The sequence below is a fragment of the Phyllostomus discolor genome, chromosome 7 (genome assembly GCF_004126475.2).
Source record: "Phyllostomus discolor isolate MPI-MPIP mPhyDis1 chromosome 7, mPhyDis1.pri.v3, whole genome shotgun sequence".
NCBI lineage: Eukaryota > Metazoa > Chordata > Mammalia > Chiroptera > Phyllostomidae > Phyllostomus > Phyllostomus discolor.
Window position 1 is genome coordinate 117,315,619 of NC_040909.2, and position 18,676 is coordinate 117,334,294.

General features: G+C 36.9%; 1 protein-coding gene across 4 annotated transcripts in view; it reads right to left on the minus strand.

The window, feature by feature from the left end:
* Positions 1–18,676, minus strand: part of ANGPT1 (angiopoietin 1) — a 229,660-nt gene that overhangs the window by 19,805 nt on the left and 191,179 nt on the right. Inside the window, exon 8 of one of the 4 annotated variants that reach the window (XM_036031351.1) lies at positions 10,483–10,494. The exons of the other annotated variants lie outside the window; for them this stretch is intronic. The gene's annotated coding sequence lies outside the window, so the exon portion shown is untranslated. Of the gene's footprint in view, positions 1–10,482; positions 10,495–18,676 lie in introns of those variants that run through there. 4 annotated transcript variants of the gene reach the window in all.

Consider the following 18,676-nt stretch of genomic DNA (forward strand, 5'->3'; position numbering starts at 1 on the left):
CTGCTCATTTCCTAGTGATACTGCACACTGCTTTATATCCAGACAGACATTTTGAACAAATACAGATTTGCTCAGGTCGCTCAATAGCTCCTTAGGGCCCAGAATAACCAAGAAGTATCATTGCCAGTAGTACCAATTTGATACCTAAGGTCTTTTCTGGTTGAAACTTTACCCCTTCACCTAACTTGACCTAACTCTACCTAACACGCTGCTCCTCTGACCTTATTAAAATCATCTAGCAATACTCTCTACAAATCCATGTATGTGATCACTTCTGTGCTGGAGTCATATTTCTGAATCCTATCCACTCACAGTAGAGCTAATGAGTAACTAGTATCTCTGTCTCAGTGAGACACTACTAGGACCTAAGGCAGCTCTGAATGAAACTTTACATTATTATTGAACAGAAATAATGAAGACCAGTTACTATTTGGAGATATATTTTGATTTGTGTTTGCATCTAAGTATTATATGTGTATGTCCCTTATTATTTTGTGAGATTTAATATTATTTTTAGCAAACAACAATACAATTGCATATTTGTGTCAAAGCATTGTACAAAAGTTTTGCAGATTTTTTTAAGCTAGAGCAAAATATATAATTGAATCCTAGTCAAGTTTTCTTCATTTTAATGGTTACTACAACTTGCAGTTAACAGCAGGCTGAAGAAAACTTTGAATGCTAAATTATCACACACAAGCTGGTATTTAAAAATTTCAAGAGGTGGGCTAGAAGTCACTGGTGATGCAAAACTGTAGAATTTTTAAAGAGCCAATTGACATTTTAGGTGGTGGGCAGCTTATGTGGAGATGGGTTTCACCAAGGAAAGTAAGGTGACAGGTTACCGTTGGGAGTCCTAGGGTAGGTTCCCTGGGTGAATTCACCACCTTCCACATCAGATCCGAAGTTTTAGATTGATGTTTGACCACTTTCTCAGTGTCTCAGAGACAGATCCACACATAAAACTAAGGGAGACTTTTTTCAGGTCTCCATTCACAGTCAAAATAAGAACATGTAGGGGCCCAGCGCTCTGGTCTCCTGAGAGAGATTTCATACAGAAAGCCAGATTTTTGTTAGAAACGGGTTATACCATGAACCCAGAATCAGAGTCAGAGGACGATGAATGTTTTCCAAATGAAGCAGCTGTGACTGTTAGACTGACATCTGCTCCACTGGGACTCCCTGAGGGTGAGTTTAGCACCTCAGGTGCTCTTTCTTGTAGGAGCAATGCTAATTCCGAGTCTGATTCTTGGATTCTCTATGACTGGTGATGACTTCCCTTCTTCTTTCTCAAGGAAAGTCAACACCACTCTCCCTGCAGCAGCCTGAAGCTCACTTATAGGGACAGATTTTCCAGGACACAGTCGCTTTTGTAGATAATTCAGCACAAATGTTCAAATGATATTAAGTGAGAGACTGCTTTGTGCTGGGTACAGTTTATATTTTTGTCCTTTCACGGGAGAGCTATAGGCTAAGCCTTATAATTTCCAATGGTTTCTTTGTGTTACCATGGCAATAGAAATACATTATTCTAAATTTGGGAAGTAGAGAAATACAAAAATTAACCCAAATCTCATCTCTGAATATGTCTACTCTTGATATTATGGTTTATATACATTTAGTCTAAACAGAAAATACTGTTTATTTTTAAGTATACATATAATACCTGAACATATTCTTATAAAAATTTCAAATAATGTGTTTAAAGTTTGTGCCCACAACCCCATCTCATCTACCTCTCTACAGGTGATTACTTACATCATGTGGTACCCTCCAAATCAGTTTCTCCTCATGCATAAATACAATTTAAAATGAAATCATACTTTACTTGTTTCCTTATAACATGCTTTTCATATATAATTTTATGAGCATTTTCTCATGACACATTCTTCTCCAGTATCATTCAGTAGCTACTGTATGATATCATCAATTGTTACAAGTTTAAGGATGTCTTTAGGTATCTCGAAATGAGTATGCAAGTATATATGTCATGGCCAGAATAAAGTCTACCATTTTTTTTGCCAACCTGCACCTCTACAGACCTCATCAATGATCTGTGGTATGGTCTGTGGAAAAAAAAAAAAGATACATTTTTCCAGATCCATTTAAACAAGATCTGAAGGTCAGTCTTCTAGTCCTGACAGCTCTTCTCTGTACTATTGCAGAAGTCTTACAGCAGTTCTGCATGCCTTGAGCCCTGCTCCTTCTTCTTCCCTCTAAAATACATGCTGCATGTGGCTCTTTCAAAAACATGTGTTTCTCCATTCCTTTACTCTGGTTAAAATCCCTCAGTGTTTTCAGGGTTTTGAAGATCCACCCCTCCTCTGCCCTTTTTTACCTACTCCCGCCCTCCCCCCCACAGTTCCCATGTCTTGTTATTTTCTGCACACAGATCAGGCTTCAGACTAACTGATCACTTGTTCCCTCAAGGCAACACACTCTCATTTCTCTCTACAATTATATGTGCTGTCCCCTCTTCTGGGAACACTCTTTCCAGATTTGATTAGCTGCTTTGAATAGCTATTTTGAGATCCTATTGGTCCTTTAGGATTTCAACTATAACCTCAAAGAATATCAGAGAAATAACTTTATAATAACACATATTGTTCATGCACCTGTGGTTTTATTCATGTTCTCTCATAATGAGCTGCGAGCCCCTTCAGGCATAACCCGTGTCTTACTCATCTTTGAATCAGCAGGATCTAGAACTGTACCTAACCCAGCAGAGGAATTGAATGGTCACTGAATAAATGAATGACAGGTGTGCTAAGTAATTAATTTTCACTAGGGTGAAGATAGCAAGTAGAAGCTAACTCAAATATTAATAACCCCAATAATCAAAATATACCTGGCCCACATGTTCAGAGGCATGGCTTTTACGTCTCATTTGGCTAAGATGTCAAGATCCCACTTCCTTGCTATCCTATTCAAGTAATTAAACACACACACACACACTTCAGACTTCTGCATTCTTCTTGATCTTCTTTCCAGTTTTTTTGTTCCCTGAATATGAAAACATGTTCAACGTATTATACTAACATGATAAAGTAAGAAAGGCTATGCCTTAATTCCTATTAGTTTTATGTTTTATTGAATGGTTTATTTGTATTGTGTGCATAGCCAACTGATATCAGAGAACAAATACAAAATAAAAACCTAGTTATGACAAATCTTTTAAGTAAAATTATTTTGGAAAGAAAAACGTCTAATAAGGTATAGAGATATTTCCTTAAGGTCCTGCCCAGACTAGAATCCTTAAAACAAGAAACAAGAGCAGAGAAGAGTCCTAAGACAGTAAAATGTAAACATTGATTTATGTTTTGGTTGTTCTGCTTTAAAAGGAGAAGAGGCCCATATTTTGAAGAACAGCAAATTGTCACTGTCCGAGACCGAGTAGAACTTGTCATCTATACACAACCACATCTACCCACCCCATGTGTGTAGCTGCAGCCCATCACAGAGGAGCTGCTCAGGCCCTCTGAGGCACAGGCACCCCCCTGAGCAATTATTGTCTTACGCTGGGAAAGAGAGAGGAAGTATCACAAAATCAGTTTTTCTTGACATTATTTTAAGAAGCGTGTAAATGAGGACAGCTATGCTTCTGTAGAATTCCACAAGAATTCTGGGAGCAACTGTGCAGTGAAGGATAGGTCCTCTGCAATTTAAGGTGCTCAGCCTTCCCGAGCAGCTATTTAGCTGGCATAGAAGAGCAGTTATTGACCCAAAGCCACCGACCATATCTGGTTATTTGATACAGGCAAACTAGGGGCCAGCTTTTCATTAATGGCAAGTATTTTTTAATTAGGTAAGAAACATTTAACCTGAAGCTCCAACAGAAGAATTAGGTGGTTCTTTTTAATAGTGGTTCTGGCTCATTGCTAAAGTCCTTATATATATTTAACTATCCATAGCTTTCTCTGTTTTGCTAATGGTTGTTTTAAATGGACCTTCACTTTACAAAAGAAAAGTCAATACATAGAAGGGCCAAAGTTAGCTTTGCATCTGACTATAGTGAAAGGGACCTTGAAGTGTGAATCATTACAGAGAATACTTCCCCCAGCGTAACACCATGGGAAGCCTGGACATTTATTTCTTCTCTTTAGCCAGTACAGATGTGGCTTCCATGAAAGATGATATGGCAGAAGATAAAAAAACAAATGTTATTCTAGAACAAAGTATTTGACTTAGGGACAGCAATATAGAAGTTGCCAAAAACCAAAACCAAAATAACAGCAATAACAATAAAACCCCGCAAAATATGATTAGGTGTGACCAAAAAGGCAGCCACAAAGGAAGTCATGGTTTTATCTCTCTAAACCCACTTTTCCTAATAAAGGAGAAAAATTATGAATACCTTTTGATCAATCACTGTAAAGAATGTCAGGATTTTTATTTTCTCGTTAGCATCTCAAGGGAAAATGAAGCATAAATGCACACTGAACTTGGCCTTGAATCCCTAGTCCTCCTTGATGAAAATATAGTTACTGCTTTTCTCTCATTTACAGAAATTCAGTGAACATGAGGTGCATGTATCTGTTTGAGTTTGTGTTTTAATTTTACTCGGACAAATATCCAGAAGTAAAATTCCTGGATCATATGGTAGTTCTTTTTAAAATTTTCTGAGAAACTGTCACACTGGTTTTCATAGTGGCTGCATCAATTTATTATCCCCCCAACAGTGCACGAGGCTTCTCTTCTCTCTACATCTCTTTGTTCACTACAGCACTAGTTAAAGTAGCCAACCTATGGAAGTAACCTAAGTATCCATCTATGAGTAGATAAAGATGTGGTACATATGTACAATTTATTACTCAGCTATAAAAAAGAATGAATCTGGTATCTATAATAACATGGATGAGCCTTACAAGTATTTGGCTAGTAAAATAAGTCAGGGAAAGACAAATACTATACAATCTTTCTTATATATAGAATCTTAAAACAAAGGGAAATGAAGCTCATAGATACATAGAATAGATTGGTGGTTGCCAGAGGTGGAAGGGAGTGGGAAGTGGGAGAAAAGGGTACAGCAGGGTCAAGAAATCATGACAATTAAGATTAAAAAGTAATTTAAATAAATAAAAAATTAAATTATATTTCTTAATGAATATAGGACAATAATGAACTATATTATGGAAGAACAGACTTCAAACTATACCATATCAGTAATTCTATAATTCTGTAACTTTCTTTTCTTTGAAATAGGCAGCCCAATCTCATGGATCCAGTGTCTCGCTAATTTGGTCTACCTAAGAGCCTGCCATACTTCTTACATTTTTACACCTTCACTGCATCCAGGGGGGCAGGGGCCCATTTCATTATCCAAGACAGTGGGAGTTACATGTATGACAAATTGAAGTTTGGCCTCAGCTCTTTTAAACAGTAGACAGACTCTCAGATATGTGAACTTTAAGGTCTTCCATACTGACAAGCTGAGCAGATTTTATTTTGGCTCTGAGCTCTCTCCCTGCCACCATATGGAACTAGTTTGTCTTTCTCACAATCACTTGAAGAAAATGCAAAATGACCCCCATGGTTCTCTTTCAGAGCCTGGTATTAATGACTCAATCGGACCGAGTTTCCCAACACTGCTGTCTTTGGGTTGCTGCTCCACGTCTGTCTCTGCTTTATCCACCCACCCTGCCCTGCCCTGCCCCTGCCCTTCTGAAAGGGCTGGGCACCATCGCAAGGAAGGGTAGCACAGCACATCTTTCTGAACTGAGTTTAAATGATACAGGTAGCATCTGATAAAAATAAGGACAATACTTCCCTTGTCAATCTATATTTAGAGCAAACAACTTGCCTCTCTGTAGACCTTCAGCAGTATTAGTGTCTGTTTAGCATTATAAAGACAACATTGGGAGGTATACAAATAACTAGTATTGTAGAAAAAAGGGTATGTATTCATGTCTTAGCCATCTTTGTGAACTCCATATACTATATATGTAACAGGCATTCAATAAATATTTACTGAGTCAGTTATGAACTAAGAGTTCAAATTGTTTGGAATTTAAGTTTTATTAATCTCAAGAGATGGCTTATACATGGTAACATTTTAACTCTCAATAATGTTTTACAATTCAGGTCCCATGAGCATTTTTTTCTGATTTGAAATATCAATGACTTAATGGTCTCCTCAAATTATATGGGGGGCTGCCAAATGAGGATGGAATTAGTTCATGGCTGCTGACAGACATTTGAAGAAATAGCTTATGGAATAACCCACTAAAATAGATACTAGAGAGTTCATATGAGAAATGAGACCATTGAGTTTTACAAAGAGACCTATATCTATACCTGTGTCCATTCCATGGCATAATTCCATCTGGAACCTGGGCATTCATTTTAAAAAAGTTTCAAAAGATTTTATCTTCTTTGTAAGAGGAGAGAGGATTTACTTCTAACATTAAATTTTAGGATTGTGATCTCTATCGGAGGATGCTCTATGACGAAGTCTGTGTCATTACGTGCAACACTATTTTTTTCCACATTGTAGGTACAGCCTGGTACTCTATTATTCATAAGTAAATGGAATTATTAATGCATTTGCAAGAGCCTGTCAATGAGAATGTGAGAAATGATAGAAAAATATATGAATTAAAGTCAGTGCACCTATGAAACAATGAGTGAATAAATGCTTATGATAGATAGTTGGAGGACAATGGTCTATACTCATAAATATAAATCTGTAAGTAGAAGAAAAAGCTCAAAAGAAGTTTAAAGAGAGGATGTAAGTAGAAAGATTAAAAGACTTATTAATATACAATTTGGCTAATCAAGAGTTAAGAATATGGGATTTATAAATACCTAAAAAGACATAAAGCTCAGCAGATATAGGTGGTTTAGTACAAAATTAGTATGAATGAAGGAAATAAGTGGCAATAAAAACATTATCCAACATTCTTCCTTTTTTCCCCTTCCTCTCCCCAGACCCCACAAAATAAATGCATAAACAAAACAGCTTCTGAAGAGTATGCTTGTGTCTTGAGAGACAGTATAACAGAACGGAGTTTGGAGTTTAATTGCCTGGGTTTGAAATCTAGCTCTTATCCTTTCTGACCCTTAGTTGTCTCAGCTGTAAAATGGCTCTGATAATAGTAAAGTCACAAACCTTATTGGGAAGATTAAAGGAGGTAATGCATATGAAGTCCTTAAAAGACTGTCACATGTAGAGTAACTACTTGAGGAATATGAATAAAAATAGACAAAGAAACTAAACTTCCCCAACCAATAACCATAAAATACACCATAGCTCAGTAAACATAAGTTTTATGAATGACAGTGTAAATTAGACCACTGTCAATTGCTATGACATTGGTAGACACATGTAAGCATACTGAGAGTAATGAAAATAATGAGATAGAGACATAGCTAATTAAGGCATACATGTAGGCAATAAACTGGAGAAATTAAATAGGAAAAGGACCAATTTTCTCAAACCTATAAGGCCCCATTTCCTTTGAATTTTTTTTTCCATTTTATATAGAGCAAGCAAACACCAAGAACAAAGAACAAGGAACCAAAGAGCTGCTTTGCTGACTGATAACCAAGATTGAAGTCTACTTCATTTGGAACCCAAATGCCTGACTAGTGATCCTTTAATTCAAATTTTTGTTCTTTAATAAATTAGAATTCTAATCTTTTGAGAATCCAAGTTTTTCCCGCCATATAATAGGAGGCTTTACTGGCCGAATCCACCATGTGTGTTTTTTTTTCCCTTTCTTCACCCCTATCTGATATTGCAAAAAGTCCCTGAAAGATCACTCTTATGACCTACCTATAACTCTCACCTGTATTTTCTGAAAGCTTTTTTTTATCACATTCCATCCTTCTTAACTGGTGTCATTTGTTCTCAGATGAAATTGGATCATTGGGGAGTCCCCAGAATTTGGTTATATTGACCTAACCATTATACTAAGAAGGTGTACATTATCTTATTTGCTTCCTAAGCTTCAGATGCCCCAAGACAAACACACTACATGTCTTTGAACATGTTCAGTGAAAGTTGTGCAAGTGTGAAAAAAATGCTTAAGAAACTGAGGGTCACGGAAATCTGCACAGCTAGTGAAAAAGGTAAATTTCCCGAGTTACAGGAAACATCAGCCCTAATAGTGAAAAACTTCAGAAAATCCAGTTTCATTTTTTCTCTGATTCTATTACTAATATTTTGTATATTAGTTTTATTATGCATATATATATATTATACACTAATTTTTCATCTATTAAAGTCTTTGTATTATTATTTTTTATCTTCACCCGAGGACATTTTTTCATTATTTTTAGAGGGAGAGGGAGACAGGCAGAGAAACATCAGCTCGAGAAAGAAACATCAACTGGATGCCTCCCATACATGCCGGGACCAGGGACTGCAGATGCCCTGACCGGGTGTCCAACCCACAACCCAGGCCCGCTCCCTGACTGGGAAGCGAGCCTGCAGCTATTACAGCTATAGGATGATGCTCCAACCAACTGAGCCACACCAGCCAGGGCTCATCTATTTCTGTTTTGAAGGTATACATTTTAATGTCTCCCCCTTGACTTACAAATTAATGCAATGTAGGACTTTGATGAATATTTATCAACCATCTAGTTCTTAAATTCTTGACACTGAGAACAATGACTGCTATTTCAAAACCCTAGTCAAATAAAGTTCTCAGTGTTTCTCAAGGACATGAAGATTGCATGTGTTCAAAACTCATGGTAAATTCTTCCTCCAAAGAAAACAGAGAACTCACATACTGTTATTTCTGAGTCCCTTTGCATAGTGACGAGAGAGTGCACTCTATTCTGTAAATTAAAAACAAAACAAAACTAAACTAACCTATTTTCATGAAATCTGTGACAATGAAACCATATTTCCCAAAGCTCAGAAATACAATGAAGTGGTCTGTCTTTAGTTCTGAGTAAAATAAAGTTCTCTCAGTATTCCCCTTCTTTTCTAAGAATACATTAAAAAATTAGTGTCAAAATGAATTACATGGCACCAAGACCCCTGTAAAAAATACAGTCTCTTAAATGTATTTCAAGTCCCTCGGCGTCGCGTGTGGCTGACTGCTCGCTCTGAGCAAGCGGCTCGCGGACTCGGCCCTCCCCTGGTGCCTAAAAGACCAGGCCAATGGCCATCTCAGAGCATTTATGGGTTTGCTTTTTTACCAAAAATTAAGTCAAGACATCGTAAAACTTGTGACTGAAATTAGTGACTTTTTTCGTATAAACATGCTCAAGGGAGGTAGGCTTGTTCTTATTTTTATTTCTGTTTAAAGAGCAGCAAGAAACTTTCTCGAGGGGAAGACAGAGAGAGAGGAAAGGGTGAGTAGAATTTTGAAAACCATTGAGAGATGTTGTCTGAGGTTTCTCTGCAAAGAGGAAATACTTTCTCTTGTTATATTTGGACACTGTGTTGCTATAAGTTCTACAAACAGGGCTCCAGCATGCATAAGCAGATTCTTCTGTTGACCAGAATCATCCGAGTGCTTGTTTCTCTCCGCGATCAGTGTAAGATAGAGTCCAAACTCCCTATCATGGAATATGGCCCTCTGTTTTCTGCAGCACAGTGAACCCCTGCACAACAAGACACTTGCTGTTCCCGGGGAAGGCTCCTTCTACTTCTGGGTCTCTGTTCACATGGTTCCTTCTGGCTGAATGTAAAGACCTTCCCCTTTTGCCACAACCCTCCAATATGAGCACGCATTCCTCATGAACGCTTACTCATATTTCACAAATCTCCAAGGATTTCCTCTGTGAAGCTTTTCCTGGCCCCTTCACTCTCTTCCCATGTACCCCATTCAAACTAAATCCCAGGGGATTGACAATTTTTCTTCAGTGCCCACAGATAGCCTATTTATAAGGGTTCTCACCCAGGGACCGTGAGTGTGGAGCTGAATCACACATGAATATAAGCAAAATATTGGGTCTGTGTATTTAGTCTGAAGAGAAGATCCATTGCTCCATTAAATCTTTAAAAAGGTAAGTCCTTGATCAAAAAACAGGACAAGCCCTGGCTGGTGTGGCTCAGTGGATTGAGCACCAGCCTGAGAACCAACAGGTTGCCAGTTTGATTCCCAGTCAGGCCTGGGCTGTGGGCCAGGTCCCCAGTTGCAGTTGGGGGTACATGAGAGGCAACCACTAGATGTTTCTTGCACATCAATATTTCTCTCCCTCCCTTTCTCCCTTTCTTATCCTCTCTCTAAAAAATAAATAAAATCCTACAAAAAAACAAAAACAAAAACAGGACAGAACAAAAAAACCCAACCAGGCATGCTAATCCATACTGCAGCTAGAAGTTTTGTTTCCAGCCAAGTATCCCACATCTTCTCTCCCTCCTCCGGAACTCCTAGCCCAACAAGACCAACAAACATGGGATCTCCTTCTAGTGTCACTGAAGTGCGGCTTCTACATTGGCGTTACCTGAGTGTACGTGGTAGGACTGAGATATCTGTGTCCTACCCCAGGATTAGGATCTCTGCATGTGGGAGTCAGAAATGTACACTTTAAATACTCCAGTTGACTACTTGAACACTCAGGTTTGGAAATGACTGCATAGTACCAGGGATATCATAGTAACATGATAAGTGTTTGGTGGCTGACTAGCTGGCTAGATGGATGGATAATGAATGAATGCAGAGTATAATTTGAAAAGAATTATAACAACTTTTAAGAAAAGTAAGTTTAGTGAAGTTATATAGATTAAAACTATATCCAGTTAAAAGAGAAATAAAACAATTATGGATATTGGACAACTACATATTTAATAATTATTATTAATTAACAAACCAAAAATTAATGACTTAATGTGTCTAATTATCAGCATAACTTCTAATTGGGTTATGTTAAAGAAGCATACAACATTTAGATGTAATTCTTCTCCTAAGGATACTATGTGTATGTTAAAAATAGGATTATAAATAGGTACAACCATTTTTTAAAAGATATTATTTATTTATTTTTAGAGAGGGGAAGGGAGGGAGAAAGAGAGGGAGAGAAACATAAAATATGTGGTTGCCTCTTGAGTGCCCCCTCCTGGGGACCTGGCCCACGACCCAGGCATGTTCCCTGACTGGGAATCGAACTGGCGACCCTTTGGTTCACAGGCCGGTACTCGATCCACTGAGCCGCACCAGCCAGGGCAGGTACAACTATTTATTTGATCTTTAACCACATCTATTATTTTTAAAGTATAGTACATTGGAATAATTATTTTATAACAATAATATGGCCTCTAATTATTTATATAATGACTTCTGATCTTCACATCTAGAAAATTTTCTCTAGAATTGTTCATAAGGGCATGAGAAGAAAAAGAAGTTGTTTTTTATTTTCAGGTAAAAGTGAATAAGACCAAAATTATTCTTTATCCAGCTATTTATTTGAACTTCTAACTGATGCAGGTAATATTGATAGAACAGTGCTTTTAATGATTTTATTAAAGCATGAGCAGAACAACATAAATATTGGCATTTGTGATGTTAATCCCAAAAGAGACACATCACTTTGAAAATATTTGGAATGGAGTAAGTGTTCAATTAATATTAAAGTTGAACGTTATGATGCTATGTCAACATAGGGTTTGCAGTTGATGCATTTAATTTTGCTACTTCTAAAGGTTCTTGTAAAAGAAACAAATCATCTAGAGAGAAAATGGATTGTATATAATTTATAGGGTAATCAATATTTTATAGTGCTATTTTCATAACTTAAAAATTTTTACTAAAAATGTAACAAAATACCAATTTGAAAAAAATGTGTACACCCTTATGTTCATTGAAGCATTATTTACAATAACCAAGATATGGAAGCAGCCCAAGTGCCCATCAATAGACAAGTGGATAAAAAAGCCATGATGTATATACACAATGGAATATTACTTGGCTATAAAAAAAGAATAAAATCTTACTATTTGCGACAGCCAATGAATAGGCCTAGTGGGTATTACACTGAGTGAAATAAGCCAGACAAAGACAAATATTGTATGATTTCCTTTATATGTGGAATTTAAGAACAAAATTAAGAAATTAACAAAGTAGAAAGAGAGGAATATCTCTTGAGAACAGACTGATGGATGCCAGAGGACAGGAGAGTTGGGGGTCTGCATAAAAAAGGTGACAGGATTAAGAATCACTAACTGATAGTTACAAACAGTTATGGGGATGTAAAGTACAGCATTAGGAATATAGTCAATAATATTGTAATATTGTAATAATATTGTATGGAGTTAGATGGGCACTTGAAATATCGGGGGGTACACTTTGTAAAGTATAGAGTTATCTAACCACTATACAGTACACCTTAAACTTATATAAAAGAATATTGAATGTAATCTGTAATTGAAAAATTAGAAGTACATATAATGAACTAAATCTTGAACTTTCTGTTGAGCTCTCAGTTATTCACCCATGGTGCGTTATAAAATCAAGCTATCAAAACTGCAGGCAGAGTACCTAGTCCCTGAAACCCACAAATTACTTATCAGTGCCAGTAACATGATATCTTTTCCCAGGATCGGTTGGCCCATGGAGTTAGGTATGTGGTGTGTCTATCTTATTAACATTTTATTTCATTTGCTTGGCACCACACAGTATAAAAATTCTTGTACATCTCATGAAAGAAAAGAAATGAAAAGAAAAGAAAGAAAAGAAAAGAAAAGAAAAGAAGAGAAAAAAGAAACTGAAGATCCAGCAGTTGAATACATCAGGGAAATGAGTCTCATCCAAGCAACAGCCCAAGAAACTAAAGCACAGAGCGCTTCATTAAAAATCTGACATGGAAACTATAATACGCTGCCATTCTATACCATAAACATCTGGGGACAGAAATGTTGTCTTCCTGGTCTCTGAATTTCTGGCATCTAGATCAAAATCAGCTGTGTTTGTTGAAATGCCTTTGTTGATATGTCTTTCACATGTTTATTAGAAAGTGCTTCCTCTCCAGACATGTGCCAAATGTGTTAGAGAGGTCTCTGCCCTCCTAGGGAATAGGCAAGTACAACCCAGTGTGGCACATTAGGACTCTGATAGAAATGGGCGCAGAGCCCATGGAGAGCCCGTGGAGGGAGCTCCTTAGCCCATCTGAAAAGCGGGGCTCTATAGCCTGAGTTAAGACTTAAAGGATACAGAATATCAAGTCAGGCAAAGAAGTTGAAACTCCTAAAGGAAGGGGGTTGAATTCTGTGGGGTTTTGTTTCACACACAATGTCTTGTACATTGTTGTTGCTCGTATTTAATGAACAGGGTAATCAAAACATTGAGAGAAAAAAATGATTGCAATGTGATAGTAGACCATTTTAGATGGCTGTCTTCAGAGGCTATCACTAGCTGCCAGTCCAAAGTCTTCCAGCTACTATATTATTGCTAGTTGTCTGGTTCTCCTCTGCTCTGAGCATCATGCTTTTTCATTTCCCCCTTATACTACTTAAGGTACTGCTTAAGGCTATGCTTAAGGGGGGTGTGTGTGTGTGTGTGTGTGTATTTCTATCTTGATCAGTCCAGAATGCTGCAAAAAATAACCTTCCTAATAAGACACGCTGGGTGTCACTTACAAGCCTTCACACAGGCTATTTCCAATTCCAGTTCCAACTCTGAACCATTTCTCCAGCTAATTCCAACTTGTCATTTTTATGTCAACTTAGGTCACCCTTTGGAGGTCCTCCTATCTCCTCCAAATTGGTTAGATTCTGCGTATTCATTAGTAAGCTTATTATATTCATTGCATTGTAATTACTTGTCTCCCTGTGTACTGCTTTCCACCTCTTCCCCTATCCACCACACGTGTACATGCACATGCAAAAACACACACATACATGACTACACTAAAATCTTTGTGGACGTTTTATTTCAGGATAGCACATAACAAAAAATGAGGAATAATTCATTCATTGAAGAGACAGCCTTCATCTTTTCATTGGTGAAGGGCACTAGGAAGACCCAGAGCAGGGGACCACATGGCATCTCCCTAGACTATTTCCTGGAGGCTAACTGGCTCTAGCAACCTTGACCAACCTGTGAGTATCTAGGGCAGCACTTGCTTGAGTCCCACCCAGCATTAATCATTCCGGAGCAGGAATCCTCTGGGAATCCTTAGACCTAATTGCACTGGGGCATTTGTTTTTGTCAGCTTGGAAAAATACAAGACTCTAGAGACAGACATTAATCTGCATTAAAGTCAAGAGATTTTTCTGACCCTGAGAAGACCTGAAAAAGGTACAAAGTGACTTTGTATGACCATGCCTTTTTCCTTTTGAACATATCTCAGTCAAGGAGTATAAAATATAATGTTGTTGACTAAAACAATTCCTTCTTTGTTTTAGGAAGTAACCACAATAAAAATTATAGTCTAAAAAATAATATACCTCCCAAGTTGGAGAAATAATTTGAAAATACAAATAAAACTGCTTAAAACATTGAGTTTTATACCTGAGCTAATAATTCAAGAGTGTAGAGACTGCCAGGAGATTCCCTATATATTTTTTTTCTACCTTGATTAGTCCAAGAATGCTGGAAAAAAATAACTTTTCCTCCTAGCATTTCAACACATCTGCTACTGGGTCCAGCCAGGACCGTGTAACCCAGAGGATTAGACAAATAAAAAACATTTCACTAAAAAGAGTGAAACAAGTTTTGCAATACCTATAAAACTGCATGGTTTAAATTTACATGTGGGCTCAAGAGAATTCTTTTCAATCTGTACTAATCTGTTTTGTCCTTAAAATACATACACAACATGGCAGTACTTTAATAATTTTTTTAAGAAAGGGATTTTGGAATTGGAAAAAATTGGGAAAACTTTATTCTTACCTTCTTATTTTACTTCTGAAGACCTCAGACTTGGAAAAATGAAGTAATTTGTTCAAGACCATTCAGAAAAGTATCTACAGATCCAGTCTAGAGTTTGTGTCTCTTGATTAATAATATAATGCTTTACTCACTAAATTAAACTTCTCAATAAAGACCTTGGCCCCAATAAACTTTGTACAAGAAAATATTTAATGGCAAAATTATTTTCAAGGCCTTCTTTCTTTGCGATTTTGTCTCAAACATTCTATTAATCTCTCCATGTGAAATCTCTTTTAGAACAAGGCTTTAACATAGCTATACATGAAAAATATTTCAAAATTTTGCATTATAAATATTATAGTAAGATTATAATTGTAATATAAGATGCTCATTACAATGGTTAAATATCATTCAGATTTTACTAATAAAAATGCACATTTTCTATTGGTTTAAAGGAGGTGTTATATATAAGCCTCTCATTATATTATATGTGATAAAGAACTTACTAATCAAGTTAATACTATGAAGACATAAACAATTTAAATTTAGGGAAAAAACTGTAACCAAGATCTGAAAAAATTAACATACAAAATCACTTTATCTAATGAAATACATTCACTAAAAGTGTGCCTTTCTACTGAGGCTAGAATTTTTAAATTTTTATTTATTGATTGATTTTAAAGAAAGGGGGGCAGGGAGAGAGAGGGTGGGAGGGAGGGAAGGGGGGAGGGGATAGAGATAAACATCAATTTGTTGTCCACTTAGTTGTTCATTCATTGGTTGCTTCTTGTGTGTGCCCTGACCTGAGATTGAACCTGCAACCTTGGTGTATTCGGATACTCCAACTAACTGAGCTACCTGGCCAGGGTTGAGGCTAGAAATTTTTAATATAATTTTCTTTTGCCTTTTACACCTGAAAGCAGTACAACTAAATTGATTTCCAATTGGAAAATCTTTACTTTTTTAGTTATAATATTGTGATACATTGGTTTTTAAACAATGCTCTGCAAACATCCAAGGCACAAGAAAGGGGAAGGACAAAGGGATATTTTATTGATATTAGGCTCCGTAGCCACTTCAACCAAAGTAGATCAGCTTTATGCTTCATGTGATTTATACATTGTGATATTTTGTAATAATTTTCATTAAGAGAATATATATTCCATTGCAAAAACAAAAGCAAAACTTTAACAACTGAATGAAACTTCACCTAACCAATAGTGGAAAACATGGACTTTCATGCCTTTGGACTTGGAAAAAGAGAAAGTATAAATCAGTTATATAGCCTTGTGGTAAAAAAAAGTCTAATTTGACTCTCATCACAAAGAAATAATTAGATAAATCCAGAAAGAAACATTTCTGAGGAAAACTAACCTGGTTCCTTCAAAAATATTAATGGTGGGTGTGTAGCAGACCACTCTAGGTTCGATGTGACTAAAGAGACCACAGATGCAATGAGTGTATCTAAACTGGGTCCTGAATTCACACATATAAATGCTTTGGGAAAATTTATTTTAGGAACCATGTGGGAGTGGATTTATATAGATATACAAAGTCTGTCCAGAAAAAAATCCAACCATTGTTAATATAACGAGAATTGTTTTTGTGACATGGATGTAACGTGGCAGCCAACGAGAGTGGACTGGAATGTGCATGTGTGAACAATTATGACTTCATGATACTAGTCAGTGGGGATGGCAGACACTGTTCAGTGAGCATGTGAGCAGTAGAACGTGTACTGTGTGGCCATCACATTCAAAATAACTGAGTGAGTAGAGCAATGAATCTGCATCAAGCAATTTGCATTAAGCTTGAACATTCCTCCATGGAAACTATTCAGATGATTCAGAAGGCTGCAGCTATGGGTACCCGGTGATTGGCAGCTTCGTTATGACAATGCATCCACTCACGCATTGCATCTCATGCAGTTTTTGGTGAACCATCAAGTCACCCAGGTGACTCAACCACCCTATAGCCCAGATTTGGTGCCCGATACCTTCTGGCTTTTCCTAAAACTAAAATCACCTTTGAAAGGGAAGAGATCTCAGACTGTCAATGAGATTCAAGAAAATATGACAGGGCAGCTGATGGTGACTGGGAGAACTCTGTGAGGTACCAATGTGACAACTTTAAAGGGGACTGCAACATCATTTTCCTATATACACTGTTTCTTGTGTCTTGTATCTTTTTCAGTAAATGTCTCTATTTTTCATATTACATGGCTGGATACCTTTTGGACAGACCTCATATAATTAAAAATTTTTATTGAATCAATTACAAATGTATTGGGTTAATAAAAAATACATTACAAATGACTAAATATCTTCCATATTGGCATGGGATATCAGTTTGTTCAAACAAAATGTGTTTGCATGCTCTTTCTGATTGGGTCCCTGTAACAGAGCTGCAGAGATAATAGAAGACAGACTATTTTTCCCACTTAAAGATAAAAGAAACTGAGGTACAAAAGTAATAGGTGACTAGCTCACAGTGTAGAGCTAGATTGTGCAATTGTCCCCTTGGTTAACCTGGGAACTACATTTCCCAGAATCCACTCCTTTGGATGGCTCCAAGTTAGAGCTGGCCTAAAGAGGACTTGTGAGATTCTGATGGTAGAAGTGCAGCAGCAGCTAGACCCTTAGACCTTCATCAGATATGGTGATGCTCAAGGGCAGAGGTGCCCAGCAGTTCCCAGCTTCCCCCTCTTCTACTCTCCTTCCTCCTTGCCTTCCCCAGGCTGTGAATGGTTCCAGACCCACCACCAGATGCTGAATTGCACAACTCCAGGTAACACAGCCACACTGAAGCAACGGTTTAACTTAGATCTACCCCATTTTGTTCTTACTTTGGTGGCTGGACCTGCTGGATCTTTGTGATTTCCCTATAAGCTTTCAGTTGTCCACCACATGCCAGCTTTTAACCATTAGTAGTAATGACCCTTTCACAGATTTCCTACCTTCACCTTCCAGACATTCACTTCTCCAGCTCATCTCACACTTGTGTAAATATAAATTTTATAACGAATACTTCCATAACAACCATCGTGTCTCTGTTTCTTTGACTCAGCACTAATGCAAGGAAGTTGGTTTGGTGGATAGTGAAACTAGTCCTCATTATTTAATAGCTTTCAAATCATCTGATTCTTACTCCAGAGCTCTTTACAGAAGTTCATAGCATCTTTCCAATTCTACAAATAATGTTATTTTTTAAGCATTTATCTTGGTGGTGGGGGTTATATATTTGTTAAATCTAGGTGTTGAGAATAGCAATGTTTTCAAGAGAAGTAAAAGGTCACTGTAAGCCCTAAATTGATGGAAACTCTTACTGAAGTATTTATTACAGAGATCAAAATTTAATCATTTATCAAAGAATTGAAGGACCATAATATAAAAAAGAATTGTGTACAGAAAGGTAATTGCATTCTAGGAAATAATTTCTTGGTTGTATGAAGCTTTATAATTACTTGAATTTTTAAGGCAGAAAATTGAGAACCAGAGAGAGGACATGTATCCCTGAACATTCATATTATTAAAGACAGAAATGGGATTAGGAGAAACATTACACCTCTTAGAATATGTTTTTGAGAGCATTTGATTCTATAAATTAACTAATGGATTGTTCTTTATTAAGGGATAAGTATATGGTGAGCAGTTATGAGATCAAAGCTCAGATCTTGATTTCTTCTTATATTAGTCCCTGTGACCTTGTGCAAAATAAATGCCTCAGCTTTCGCACACGAATGCAAGGCGCATAGTATGTATTCATTAAGTATTAGCAATTAACTGTCAGTTAACAATTTGGCTAATTTAGGTGTATATCTTGAATTTTGATAATAATAGTCTTTAATCTCTAGAAAATGACACATAGTGGGAAAGGGCACACACAGTTATTTAAAAATAAAAACAAACCAC